The sequence below is a fragment of the Dermacentor variabilis genome, chromosome 5 (genome assembly GCF_050947875.1).
Source record: "Dermacentor variabilis isolate Ectoservices chromosome 5, ASM5094787v1, whole genome shotgun sequence".
Lineage (NCBI taxonomy): Eukaryota > Metazoa > Arthropoda > Arachnida > Ixodida > Ixodidae > Dermacentor > Dermacentor variabilis.
The window spans coordinates 154,076,020-154,089,832 of record NC_134572.1 but is presented as its reverse complement, the minus strand read 5'-3'; the positions used below and the strand labels follow the sequence as shown (position 1 = coordinate 154,089,832).

General features: G+C 44.6%; 2 long non-coding RNA genes across 2 annotated transcripts; one reads left to right on the top strand and one right to left on the bottom strand.

Annotated features, from left to right (window-relative positions):
• Positions 1-4,072: 4,072 nt before the first annotated feature.
• Positions 4,073-7,909, top strand: LOC142583263 (uncharacterized). The gene is made up of 3 exons (XR_012828587.1): positions 4,073-4,321; positions 5,608-5,720; positions 7,668-7,909. It is a non-coding gene; the product is annotated as an uncharacterized LOC142583263 (long non-coding RNA).
• On the bottom strand, positions 4,562-10,174 carry LOC142583264 (uncharacterized). The gene is made up of 2 exons (XR_012828588.1): positions 9,908-10,174; positions 4,562-4,769 (listed from the first exon to the last, which is right to left on the bottom strand). It is a non-coding gene; the product is annotated as an uncharacterized LOC142583264 (long non-coding RNA).
• Between the last annotated feature and the right edge of the window lie 3,639 nt (positions 10,175-13,813).

The following is a 13,813-nucleotide window of genomic DNA, read 5'->3' as shown; positions in this document are numbered from 1 at the left end:
CCTTAGTTCAATTGTGCTTTGCGGGTTTGCGCGTCTTTATGGCGAATGGTGGGCCTTATTAAGATTTATACTACTAAAGGTACCTCCCCCCCCCCCTCATTTACACAGAAAGGTTACACCGGGTTGCCCCCCATCCCCCGAAAAAAAATCCTGGGTACGTGTCTGGTCGTGCATATTCCAGGTTTCACTAAATTATTCCCCTCATCCTGTACATCTGTCTAGAGTGAACTCTTTCCGTACTGTAACAGTGACACCATAGTAGAACAATTCGATGAGTTGTAGCCGCGTTTAGAAGGGAGACATGTCAATTGACAAATGGTACCCGCCGTGGTGGCTTAGAGGCGGCCGTATTTCGCCGAGAGTGAAATGTACGAAAGGCCCGTGCATTGTGCGTTGGCTGTACATTAAAGAGCAGGAGTCGGTCGAAACTATGCTTCATAGTTTGTGCGTCATAGTGAGATCGAGGTCTTGTCACGCGAAAACCCCGACGTTTAGGTAATTTTAACCGCATAAAAAGTGAACAGATTAGCTGTGGCTCCTGAGTTTAGGGACACACATGATAAACGGTCCCGGTGCAAATAGGAATGTGCACACTGACAAAGTGCAGTGCATTGAGAGGATAAAATTTCCTGCTCATAGGAATCCCCTTGGCAACGCCGTTGGTGTAAAAGGCACGTGAAAATCGTAACTGACCTATTAAGAGTGCTTTTGCGATGTCATTGCTGTCTTATTTTACGACCTAAGTCAAACATTGTGGGGAGCAAAATAAACACCAAGTGGGAGAAGTTAGCTGTCCTACATAATGGGAAACAACGGGAATAATGTACGAAGACTGATGTTACAGGGCGTGTATATACATTTTTCATACATGGACGTCACATCACTGGCAAAAGCGACATATTCATGTACAAGCTACTCTTACGACGCTATTACGCCTGCGTGTACCGGCTAACCGCATTTTCTTCCGCAGTACAAGGTACTTCTGTGCACGTCTTCCTTGTTGGCGGAACAGACAAATTTTATCCCTTTAATGAATTCCATACCTTCTTATGTCGAACGTTGCACGTGCACAGGGAATACTATAACTAAAAGGTAAAGCCTTGCGTGTAATAGAAGGACAGATCTCCCATAAAACGTCCTAATGTCTGTGCACTCAGATCCGCGGTGAAATGAATTGGTGCATGTGCTTCCAGTACTGCACTTCTCATCTTTTTCAATTCTTTGCCTAACAAATTGATGCAGGGGATTCTCATGCTTTTTTCTCTTTCATACAACAAGATTTGTCGAACAGCACGACTACGCAACATTGCTTTAATGCAGCGCAATGACGGAGTTTTTTTTGTTTGTAGTCACTATTGGGGAAGATGGAATTACTCCTAATTCGCATACGTCACCAAGTATATTGACGTTCAAGTGCTGTTCACTCGTGCGACGCGCTTTACTGTCGTCGTTCCAAGGCCGGCACGAGTGGCATGACCTAAATTTCCCTCTTCTCGTCACAGAGAGGAACTTTCGCGACCACCACAGTTCCTTGCGCTTGCAATCGAACAAATTTTTGAATGCGTCGCCGAAAAGGTCGCATCAATTGCACGTTAAATATTGTGCATTGCGATTATATTGCAGTCAGTAACACTTAATCGAAAATATGTTAACATTGTCTGAGTTATGCGCATTACAATAACTTTGATTCTACAAAAGACTTGGAATACGAAACAAGTGCGCAATTAGACGCTGCACCGCTGAAGCCTTCAAGGAGAGTGCGAACAGCAAAAAGAAAAAAAAAAGAAAAGACGGTTTACACGCTTCTTTGGAACCGTCGTTTAATAGCCCGCCGACCTTCTGTGCGCCTGCTTCATTTTCTACTATTCTCCCACTCGATGTTCTTATATTTCACTTAACGCAGAACCTTCTAGCTCATCTTTCACCGCAAACTTGTTCAGAATATCTTACTTTCTTTCTTAGCAAATAAATTACAGTTACTCGTTGTGATGGTTCAAGCTGGGTTCAGGGCACCGACTAAATTTGCACAACATATGGAAAGTTCGCTCGTACAGAGGTTACATTAATTATTTCTTGTATGCTTTGCGCACCTGCACACCTACATTCATGTTCTTACGAAGCCCAAATGTTCAACATGACTGCAAGTTCGTGTGGCATTATTACTATTACTATTATTACTATTATTAGCCATGGAAACATACAAACACACAAAGGAAACAAGAGTGGCGCAAGTTGACAGCTGACACCGAGAGGGCCACAACGCCTGCCTACTCTTTTGGGACGAAGCATCACTATATGTTTTCCGATCGCAAGTACTTAATACAGTTCAAGCCGGTGTAAACGGGAAATAAATAAAATAAAAATAAATTTACGGCAATGGCTACCAATGCTGCTGAATGCATACTTTCACTGAAACCTACAACCCACATTCATACTGCAGTATTACCGAACACGTTCGCTAGAACAATGTCATACAAGAAGTCTCCGCATGACGACTTGTTCGGGAGCAGTCGGGGCCCCAACCGCTCTCCTGCCCCTGATACACGCTTATACCACTCCGGGCACCACTACAAAACATATAAGCACCGCTGCATACCCTCTGCGATCACTTGTTGTGCAAATCTTAAAGAAATTACGCTACTGTGCTCTGGGCTCTGACATACATACAATTTGCGTTTAAAATGCGTAGCTATGAACACAGGGGCCTGTATTCGGCATTATATATTGAGGTATCCGATGAGTGCAATGCAAACTCACTACTCCGGATGAGGCATCGTAGTGGTTCTTGTATGACCTCTTGGACCAGGCGCCGTCAGCAACAACTGTGATCGTCGGTACCCCGTCCTCGTCCACGTCTCCACACTCGCGGGCTAGGCGTGCTTCCTCGACGCCAGCCGCTTTCATCATGTCCCATGCAGCTATCTCGATGGTGTCGGCGACTTTGTCCTGGCACTTGGAGAAAGTTGCTGATGACATCGTTGGAACATTTAGCGTGCCCAGAAGTTCGGAGAGGTTCGTGTAACCGGCGCCAATGGCCACAGCTCCCGACGTCGCTGCCGTGTTTGCGTCCATCTTAGCCGGATTTTCCTTTGGGGGCGGCTCTGTGGTGATGACGTCTTCCCTGTTGCACATTCTGCATTTGAAGGTGAACGCGCTGATCAGCCCTTGCCGGCGCTCCTTCATAAACTGCATGTCCGCAAAGGAGCAATCGAAAGGCTCGTGCCTCGACAGTGCCTGGCAAGAGGCAATGAAATGGTTGATGTCGACCAGCCGCCTCCCTTCCAGTATTTCGCCGACCTTGTCTTGTGTGTCTTCATTCGCCAACGATGCGGAGACTTGCAAAGGTGCTGACTGTGCTAGTTGCTGAGAAGTGTCATCATCCTCACGAAATAGCACTTCTGAAGCAACGCTTTCCGTTGGTGAACTTGCCATTTGCCCAGCACCAGACGTCGAGGACGTAGCGAAGGAGCGAAACTTGCGCATATTTAGAAGTATGCGCTTTCTCTTCTTACCGAACTTCTGGCTACGCTTCCGTGCCATGGCTTACTGTAGCGTGCGAGAAACTGCCGAACTCAACTTCACACAACGAAGTGACCACTTTCTCACGTACAGCAGCACTAACAACAACTGACCGCTCTTTTTCGCGTCAAGAAAGCCCGCGCTAAAGCCGTCTGCTCCGGGGATTGTTGAGAGTATGCTAGGCGCAGCATCGTATTTCTTGTGCGTTGAAATTACATTCTTAAGTTATGCGCACGCACAAAATTGACACCAAATGAGCGTTAGCTAACTAAAGCATTTAGATAAATCCACACTGCGTCTCGGGGCCGTTACTTTGGCCCATGCTATGCACAAGGACATGTCAAACAAGCACACCCTTTGGTGTCGTCTGCTATTGCTCCGTGCCAATGTACGTAATCGACGCGCTTACTTTGGTGCCCTTTTGTTTTCTACGCTTGCACCTCAGCACATGTAATTTACTATTTATGTTATCATTAAAGCGACTGAAAACCCTTTTTAAACAATCATTTCCATTGAATATATCATACGGCAATTCGGCTGAAAGTAACAACACTAAACAACGTCTTGTGTAGCAATGGCGCCGTAGTGGTGTACATCGAGTGCATGGTACACCGTGCGCAACTGCAGTACCTCAAGTCGGTTATTACATTTCACGCGTTCCTGCCGTACCATGCTGGTACGGAGCAATGCGTGCGCCATTTGTCGTCATTCCGTCAGTTTCTCTTTATCTTCGTTCGAGTGAATACACCTGGTGTGACGCAAAGAACGCGCGAGGCATGAAGCGGACTGCACGTTTTCTCACGTAAGTTGCTGTTTTCATGTCGTTATGGCTATGGCTGTTATTACAGTTTATATTTTCTTGCTGCGTACCACAACCTCATGAGTTACCGCGTGCTGGGGTTTCTACCCCCAGAGCAGCGGTAAGGCTACATCTCAGGTACTAACTTCATGAACCGACGGGGGAGAGAAACATGTTCCCCGTTATCGCTCAGTAAACAATAAAAATTCATGAACCGAACATGCCACAGGAACAGGCGGTGGGATGATGATAGAAACATCTTTATTGACAGCAAGGGAGAAGTCGTGAAGGCGCTGCTAGTCACGGAGTCTGCGGCGACGGCCCACGGCCCGTGCCTCTAGGATCAGTGCCCGTCGGTACTTGCACGCGCCGCCGGGAAGGCCGCCCTCCCACTGCTCTCGGGTGCAGGACGTGAAAAGCAGCCGACCGCCATAATTGATCGTACGATTTCCTGCACGTTTGCCACAACCAAAAAAATGTTACTTATTTGGGGCGCTAATGATATACAAAATCGCATGAAACGTGCCATTTGAGCCAATAACACGTTCGAGCGATATAGATGTCATGTTGCCAACAGCATGTACAAATAAATATTGCATGCAATTTCCAGTACTACTTTTTAAATGTAGCCCGATTCGTAGGGTTGCGGGCGACGGCTTGAAGCACTTTTTAGACCTGAAAGTGCGCGGACTCGAGGAGGGTGAGCGATATATTGGGGTCGTACGGTGACTAGAAGTATGACTGTACCCATGCTTTCAGCTTTTCTTCAACGAAAGTAGCAAACAACTCTTGCGCGTACGACAGCATACTCTCAGCGACACTTCGGCACGTTTTCTATGGGCCTTTTATACGTGCTCATATGCAAGTACACTTGTGCATCCAGTGAAGAAATGAATAAATTTTTTTTTCTCAAATATTTCTTCTAACTTCAGCAGCGCTACAGTAAAACAGTGTCGCAGTCAACGTGACTACTCTATCAGGTGCATTTTAAAACAATTCTTGTCAACCATACTTCCGCAAGCGAGCTTAAATGTAAGATTACTTTGTAATACATCTAGTTCTCATTGCTTCAGCCAACTTAAATTGTTTTTCGAGCTAGCTTGGTATTTTTCTTTTATGTCATTTTATTGTTTTGCTTGCTTGTGTCTGCGTACATCCTTTGTAACTTCACAACAGAAATGTGTTGGAGCCCACCAGTTTGCTTTGGTCAGTCTCATTACTTTATTCATGTTAAGTATACACAATTGCCGTTCTTTATGCCGTCTGCTCACAACACTTCTTCTTTACAGATAACACAGCAGCCCAAAAATTACCTTATCGGTTGCTTTGGAGGTGCCACCGTGCTTGCCGTTCATATCGAAAGGTGGCCTTGGAGTGTGACACACGACACACAGGTGATTGGGTATGTTTGCTATACTCCTGCTAGGTGTCACCCATACATTAACAGCAATGTCATGTGTTCAACAATGAAAATTCATTGCAAGCTGAAGGCCACAAGCCCTTAATAAGGGTATCATGGGACAATGTTACCATGAAATAAAAGGATGGTTATAGGCACCCTCCCTCTACTGCTGTGCGAATGAAACATACCTGTACCTCTTCCTTTTTCCTTTCATGCTGCCATCCCCCTCTTCCCTGCAGGGCAGTAAAGCAAACCTCCACCCAGTCATCCTCCCTGCTTTTCTTTTTTTCTCTCTTTTTCTAATGTTATTGTTTCTCTGGAAGAGGCTTGCATCATTCTTAATAACACCCTGCTTGTGCTTCCTGGTGTACCTTGGTCATATAAGACGTGTTGACCTAGCAGTGTGAGGTGTAGTCCTGATTAAAACATTTCAGATACATACACATAGTTCAACTCACACAACGCTGTTTATTGAATAATACCGTTGCAACATGTATGGTGTCATGCATTACATGTGCCTTGACCATATCACATTAATCTGGTTATTAACAATTGCTATGACAACGTAAACATGTTGTTCGGCAACCATCTCTTTGCACGTGACACATGGACAATAACATTTGCTGTAACAGTGTAAACGAGGCATCCAGAGAAATTAAATGCATGCATTAATCACGCCATACTGCTGTGTTACACAGCGTTAGGTTGTATACATCATCACTTGACGTACACCATCACAAACAATTGCTATGTTAGACTGTGTTACATTGTACAAACTGCAGTGTTGCGACATCCTTTATTTCTGGATGTTCTCGAAATGGAACGTGCTGTTTAACTCTTTCAAATAACTGCAATTTGCATGGATTTAAACACAATTTGAACCTGTACTTGCAAACTAACACAGCATGTTGATGTCCATGCGCATCTTTATGTGTGTTTCTGCACATCGTTACTTGGAACACAGTATGGGAACATTTACTTTATTCTCTGCATCACTTTGTCCTATGGCTGCACCATACCACATCCATCTTCACATTTACAGCCTCACTGCCACAAGCCATAGCAGCTGATGGTGACAAGGCATCCGTTACAGTTCGTAAGATCAACAGACATTTAGAAGAGGCTGTAGCATCACTTTGTGCTCACACTGCCACAAGCAAAACCGTGCTGTGTAAGTGTGTGGAGATAGAAACCCGTTGCAGTTGTGCTTGTGCTCTTCGTCTGTCTAATTTTCTATCTCCTCACTTACATGCCCTGTTGGCTACTGTGGGTTATCAAACAGGATTTTACTTACTGTTTAACTTCACCTGTAATTCCCTTTCTTCTGTCTCTTTTTAACTGCACTTGGCTGGTCGTGAAATGTACATTTATTGTTCAGTAGGACTCTGGTGAGAGTTAGTTCATGATTTTGTTTCTTCCTGTTCCTTGTCTTTCTTCTCGTTTTCTTTGCACTGCTCAAAGTTTGCTTCAAAAGCATTCATTGTCTTTTTCCTGGGTACAATTTGCTACAGATTGTCTTTTGTTACATTAATGTTTGCCCCTAAGAAAACATATGCTCCCACATGCCACTCTAAACATCTCGTGGTCCTGTACATTCATTTCACCTTTTGGACATTGCACCACACACAAGATGCAGGGACACAGGCACACAACTGTCACACTGTGTGTTTTGTGTGCCCTAAAATGTTACACTGGCATACCGACATGCCCAAACTTGCATTCTTTCTTTTCGCTGAATCTGTACAGAAATGCAGAAATTGATGATGGCAAGCTTGGAGAAACATAGGTTAGATATTGTGCGCGACAGTCCAGTGCCATACACGCTCCTTTTGGATGCCTGCTACATGTGCTGTGTACAGAAATAAAACTATCCTGACTCTTGTACATGCACACTACTGACCGCTGTATATGCAATACCTGTATTGTTTACATCATTTCCTTTTCCAGGTTATTTCCACGTGCCAAATGATATCTTCTACGATGACTATTCAAGCCATTTGCAGCATGAATAACGCCTACTTGATTACCTTGCAATGACACACCCCACCATGACCGTTGGGAAGACTGTCCATTGCCTGTCGCTGGTGCACGAGGCTACATCTTCACCTGTTGGTACTCGCTAATTGTGTTGCAGCTTGTCTTTTGGCTCATCACCACTACGAATAAAAGCTCTGTTTTAAAATCAATAACGCTGCAACTTCTGAATAGCTCGACCTAATTCTCACAGCATACTGACCCCACACGACATCTAAACATTGCGAATGCTAATCCTGTATGGTTTGTTTTTGTCGAATTATTGACATCCTACATAAAATAGCATACTTCGAGTATACACACGCCTATGCATTTCATATCTCAAATCGGTGACATCCGTAGTATGTCTCTTACTATGATATTACTTTTTACCCTTACTTCAGGTACACATTTTTTCCCATGCCATGTATGCTCACACGGCTGTGTTCAAAGTCAGGTTTCTTCATGCGCTTGCTCGCAGCACAATAGTTTTATGGCACCCACGTTTGTTTGCTGCGACATGCCATAGCCTCATTGGGGCGTCCCTCTCCATGGTAACCTTTACAAGCACATCAGGCACTCGGCACATTTCAAATGGGGTGAGCAAGACAAGAAATGGTGCATTTTTCAATCCGCACTGGCTACAAATTTTCTGCAGTCATGCATAGTGCATTGCAGGGCTTTGTAACCCTACTACTGTGAGACTCTACAAAGCAGGTGTGATACTAACACACAGTGCGGTTTCCACCTCGCTGCATCTTCCAGCTGTCTGATTATCCTGCATTTGTGCACTGTTGCTCTTCGACTCCTCCCTTCAAAATGTATCTCTTGCCAAGGCACCTCTGCTTTGTAGTTGCTACATATTCAATGAAAGACTATATTCATTTGGAAAGGATTGCCTCTCGAGAAGGACACACGAAACACTTGGCAGGACATTAGCAGCAAAAAAAGTGACACTTAACCGCCATGCTAAACTAGCACACAAGTGTTAGCTGGCACCTTATTGAAATTACTAGATTCCCTTTTGCACAGTTACCCCGATATGCAAGGAAAGCTCCCTATATCCTGAGACCTACACATGCAGCAATTTGTTTGACCTTGCAGTTTTAAAGAATGTATGAGGCGTGCTTGGACACGCTGCCTTCAGAGAAATTCGTTTAGCACTTTGGCCTCTGCTCTCGGCAGCGTGATCAAATACTCAACATGCAGCCAAAACAAGCAAACAAAAATTATATGAAAAAAAAAAATTGAAACAAACTTGCAAATGATCACACACCACTCGACGCCTTCTTCAGCTAGCCGAGCAGGTAAGGCTGTAAAATTAGTCACGTACGCGCTAGCGCAGGTACATAAAACCTCGATGTGTAATAATCTACACGCAAGCAAATGCCATTAGTAATGCGGAAAGCTTCTTTATTACGCCTACGCAGGTTAAATGCACTATTGCGCTCAATACGAGTTGCGATACGGCATACACTAGTAAATTATTCTAACAAAAAAAAGTGCAACTTCCCTTGTAAACACGGTGCGTACAGTGCCGTTGTCATATAACACTATTATCATCGCTCTTCAGTTTTTATTTGTGTGTGTGTTCGTGTGCGCGCGCGCGTTGGCGCAGCCACGCGCCGTGCCTGCGCCCTCATAGAAAAAGAAAAGAAACAAAAAACAGACGCTCGCGTTGCGACTCGCAGTGAGCGCGACAATATGTGGCAAAATGTGTACGCAGCTGCACCCATTGCATATTTAGGCAAAGTCACTTGAGGAATAAAAGTACTCCGAACGCGCGCAGGCAGCTTCTTATTGCAAATCACCCTTACATATTCCGTGCGGCAGCGTTCACACTAGTGTACCTCTAAGTTTCTAAAGCTTGCAGAAATCGAAACAAATCAAGCTATAACAGTTGCAAAAACACACTGCGCAGAATGTTGAACAACGCGGGTTTCTCACGGGCAGTTCTTTAGTTATGCTTACATACAACTGTGCGGTGGTGAGTGCTCAGTATTTCGTGCAAGAGCACCTTACCTGAGTGCGCCAATATTATTTCCCTATCGACAGAATAACTGCACACGCCACAGCTTTTTCATGGACTCGCAAGTTTCAGCCACATCGAAATTATGCGGATCATTTAGTTTAGAGACATCACGAAACGCAAGCAATTTCTTCATCCTTCTCACATTCCATTTTTGCTCGCCAGCGGTTTCAATCAGACCACGAGCTCCCGACTCAGGACGTCGTTCACATGGCCTTCCCATGTGCTTTCGATCCGGCATACCGGCTGCTGTCACATATATTACGCTACCTGCTGGTGCGTACAATGCTCTAGCGTTCCTAAATGAACACTGCACAACCTCGACACTGCCACTCGCGTACACAAATGTCATGGCGAAATCCTACAGGTACGACACCGCAACACAAAACACGTGTTTTCTTGCCTGGACAATGCTATTTCCCAGACGGCAAAAAGTAGTCCTCACGAAAACAACACAAAAAGTGTACCGTTCCGCGTGTACAGCTTCCGAGATTCCCGTTGTTAAACGATAGGCGGAAATTTTGACAGCAATTTCAAAGGCCATACAATACGAAGAATAGTTTTAGTTTATTCTGTGAGGTGGCAGCACATGATAGAGTGTCTTTGAGGCCTTCGTTTGTTTGTTGCTACATGCTTTAGGAAAATTAGTTTTACCAATCACATGCATCACGTATGATGCCACCAGCGGTCTTAAATTTGTCCTCTAAGATTGATCTAGTGACTGTTGGTTTTAGTTTTTCCGTTTTGGCCTTCTTTTCCGACATATTCAGTTGTAAATTCGACGGTCGGAAAAACATGACTTTTACTCACATTTCGGTACTTTTTAATAAAAAATTGACAACCTAACTCAAAAATTCGAAACCAACAGTCACTAGATTTTGAGTTTTTCTTTTAAATGCAACAAACCTCGTCAAATTCGGTGCGGTGGTTGCCGAGAAAAACGAATTCTCCTTTTACATGTATTTAGATAGGAGCCCCCGAGCTAAAGCTTCCTCTTAACGCCGGACGACGGACTCCCCTCCGGCTGCACGCCTAGCGATGTCATGGTTTTCTGCTTTACAAATGTGAACCTTATTTACAGCGGAATATGTTCATCTAATCAGATCCAACGCACGAGGCTAATAGGACTTAACAAAACTTGTTGCTGAAGAAGTTGGTTCAAGACTTAAGGACAAAAGTTGCTGCGCTAAGCCGAAGAGGACCAAGTGAGCCACAAACGACATATACGGGGGCCGACTTCCGAATGATTATTCACCGGAAACCACGCAATTTTATGCATGAAACATAAATGCAAAGCAATCAGAGTAAATATATACGAACAAGTCTTATAGCAGCTAACACTGCCCGTAAGCCAGTGATATAAACTGAACTACTATAGCAGGTACATAGGAAAACGCGCGTATTACAGGCGCAAACTGCGAACCAAACTAAATGACGTAGCTGCTTGTCCTGAAAAAGTACAGCAACCAAAAAAAGAAAAAATGAATACGCAAGTAGTAAGGTATGTAGATGAGCTGTTAGACAATGTAAAGAAGGGCACAACCAGATACAATGCGTGCATTGTGTTTTCCGCCTCAAGCAAGCTGGCTGAGTTTCGCCCTGTGATGTCGAATAAGCTGCCAACAACCTGCTCGAAGAAGCACGTCACATGCTACAGGAATTGTGTTAGCGATGTTGCTTACAATATTCCCGTCAGCTGCGGCAGGGTACACATTGGGCAAACGGGACAATGCTTGAACGTTCGCGTCTGACACCGCTTGCTTGTCCACAGCAACATGAGCAAGCAAGTGGCAAGCCCTTGCAAGCGTTGTGGTTGTGTGCCCATCAAGGACCAAAGAATCTATATAGGGAACACAAGAAACGCTACTGAATTGCACATAATCGAGGCATCATTTAAAAAAAGAGCACGAAATGAGTTCGTTAGGACGCCGTCACCAGCATTAAGTGAAAAAAAAATGTCATTCATAAGAGATAGCCTGTAATCGCCGCCAAAATTAAAACGTGCAGCAGCCTCATTTGGATTGCTGCTCGTTTTGCGCCTTTAATGCCCACGTGTCCCTGTGTACCTGCCATATTAATTCAGTTCTGGTCACTTGCTTACGAGTAGTGTTAGCTTCCACGACACTTTATAGCTTGCCTTCACACAGATTTATTTGCACTTTGGTTGTATGCATAAAATTGCTTGGTGTCTGGTGACTAGATAGCAGGAAGTTGGCGTGCGAATAGGCGGTCTGTGTCGCACTTTGTCTTCGCCTACTTATTGTCGTAACTTTTGCCCTGAAGATGCAATAGGGGCGTCCATTCTTGTACACGTCCGAGCACCAGGAACGACGATGGGACGTACGATGGATCATGCATAAAAATCTGGCGTACTTCGGTGCATCAATGCATCAAATTTCAATGAACGGCAACTGTCATGAGCAGACAGCGTGGCGCTGGTGGTCTTGGGAAATAAATGCATCGATAACCTTTCGGCATTCTTACGCGTATGCAAACGCTTGGGAAAGCACAGTGGTCTATGTGGCGTCAGTGTTACACAGAGGGATGGTATACATTTCGCAAGAATACTCGTGCCCATAAAGATGAAAGAATGGCGAAAATCACATTGTGCCACGCGTGGTGCCATTAGGAACACAGGTACAAGGTAGCAATACCAAGTCTAAATTACAGTGGTCAACTGCGACGTGCAGGCGGTCATGGCACTAAAAAGGCAGTTGAGCCGCTCAGTTATGGCGTTTGTTGGCTGATGAATTGCTGTTCTTCTGCAATTAATTACGTGACGCTTCTTCCACAGGCATTCTGTGCAGTTGGACAGAAGGACACGCCTTCGAGCACTCATTCATTCTCTGCATACTTTATGGCAAAATACCCTTGTGGAACAGGAAATAGCAGGCGGCATTACACTTAAAGGTGCTGTACAGCGGCAGTCCTTGCGCACTCAACGTTAAATTGTCGATCGGCATGATTACCAAGCGTTTTCAGTCAGAAGGGCTTGGAAGGTTCCCATAAAGACAAACTCTGGAGTGGTTAGGTGTGCGTCCTAGGTGAGATAAAGATAAAATAAAACAGATGAATGATTCGTGGGATTCTTGCGCTGTTGGCAAGCGAAACAGGATTGGACAAATTGAAGGATGAATCAGTATATATCGCGCCCGTATTCACAATGTCGTAGGCACGTGTATGTGTTAGAGCTGAGGAGATGCTTCTGTGCCGCTTGTGGCTTGGCGTGGCTTTCACAAATGGTTACTCATTTCGGATCACAATGGCTAAATGTCCTGCATGCGATAACTATAGTTACGCGGAAACAATTGCCCACCTTCTCTGTGAGTGTTCGTGCCACCGTAGCGCTTTCCATTGTTCTAGTGGGATCAAGTTTCTTAACTTTTATGATCACACCTGGCTGCGTGGAGACGAGTAAGTGCACAATGGTTACCCATACTCAGTCTACCTCCTACAGGAGTCTCTGCGTTAATTTTATTTTGTTTGTGTAAAGGACAAAACGAAATTGTAATATAAAGAAACTGAAGAGGAGGTAAACAGCCTACTATGACGCCAGCTTGACAGGGCTTTAACCACAGATGCGGTGGACATCGTCAGCAAAATAGGTGCAGGCCGGCAATTGTCAGGTTTTGTAATTTCAAAGCTCGATAAGGTATTAAGTTTCAACGTTCCAAACTCAATTCCAGCAACACATCTGTTCCTGAGGTGTATTCGTTTCCTACTTGTCAGGCTCGCAAATTGTTATATTTGACAAAGCGCTGGCTCAGTGGCCTCTTTCCCAGTTTCGATATGACCAGCTGTTTATAAATTATACGGGCTAACGGGGTGACGAACAGTAAGTTTTCGGAAATTTTTAGGACCCACCACTGGAAGATCGACTAATTCTTGTCCTTGGGCTGAATTATTTGAGGAGGTCAGCAATACTAGCTCTACAAAGCAATGTACACAATACACTAAGTTACAAATGCACTACTTCCTATTTACCTTCTTTACGGTACATATCGCAATTTAAAAGGTGGAGGCGGTGTGTTTACAAGAGTTATCCATTTAA